Raw genomic sequence first — 1,505 nt, forward strand, 5'->3', positions numbered from 1 at the left:
TTATATTACTCAACAAAATTGCATTTACTAGACATAAACTTGTTTTATTTGTCATTGCATGTATGTCACTTTTTAGTACCTAGACATATAACTAATATTGTGATTTTATAACTCTCAAACTGAATAACACGTGTTACTAGACAAAGAGACATGATTGAAGGTTCATAAATGTGAATTTTATCATTGTATTTACTACAAATTGACTTACTATGATAAAGTGTTAGCATAGACCAAGAAATTGGTGGCTAGTACACTTGAGTATTGCATTTTACTCAACTTACATACTTGCATTGCTAGACATCAGAGCATGATATTGTAAGTCATAATCTTTATTCTTATGCATCAAAATTACTAGACATAAATTTTTATTGTATAAATGACTAATTGACTAAGACATTAGCAATTAGTCATATTGAGGTGTTTATATGAATTTAAGGGTAGCAAATGGATGGATTTAGATGAAGTTGGATTTAGATGTTAATGGATTGATGGAAAATCATCCATTAATCCATATAAATTCATTTAAACAATATTTTAAGTTATCCAATGGATTCCAATCCATCTAATTCATCCATGATATACTTTCATGGATTTGGATGAATGAATATCCACTCCATTTGATTTTTTTAATTGAACTAACACTACCAAAAAAATGCAGCTTAGCCATGTTTCAGTAGCCACGGTTTTAGAAGATGTGGTTAAAATATTAAAAATAAGCAATTTTAAACAAGTTTGGCATTCCGGCTTTCATTTTATCATTTTTACATTCTCTCACTCACTACTTTCTCCTTCCTTTTTCAACCCCCCTTCTCCTTCTTCTTTATCCATCTTCTATTTTGTTCTCTTTCTCGTTTTTCATTCCATAAAGCATTTCATCCTCAAAGTAGATTTTCAATATGCGATTCAGAAATCTATTTCTTCCGCTCTCAGATCTAAACAAGGTTTAGTATCAATTTCCATTTCCATTTTTGGTTTCGACTTTGATTCTTGATTATTCTTGATTTGATGATTTTATAATTTTGGTTTCGACTTTGACTCTCAAAGCTTCTCCCATCAACACTCAAAGCTTCTTCACAGGTATATAACATGTCCTTTTCAATTTTATAATTTTGTTTCAAATTTTAGGAAATATGATTCTTTCAATCTCAATCCCTAATTTCAACTACTTGATGTTTGATTTTTTTCATCTTTAGTTATTTTAGTTCTGGTATTAGTTATTTTAGGAAATACTGACACCCCCTCGAAAGAGATCGAATCATTGAATCAACGATTGAAGCAAAACGATTTGGAGCTTGAATCATTGAGGGAACAATTGAAACACAAAGGATTTGGAAATTTCGATGCTGCATAAAATGGTAGCTTCGTTGAAAAAGAAAAGAAAAAACAAATAGGTTTACTCATGACATTGGAATGGTGTTGGATTGTTTGATCAGTGAATTCAAGAACATGTTTCATCTCAAGTGATTCTTATTAAGTTGTGGCAATGACTTATAATAGGTTTGTTA

Source organism: Lupinus angustifolius, chromosome LG02, assembly GCF_001865875.1.
Source record: "Lupinus angustifolius cultivar Tanjil chromosome LG02, LupAngTanjil_v1.0, whole genome shotgun sequence".
In the NCBI taxonomy this organism is placed as follows: domain Eukaryota; kingdom Viridiplantae; phylum Streptophyta; class Magnoliopsida; order Fabales; family Fabaceae; genus Lupinus; species Lupinus angustifolius.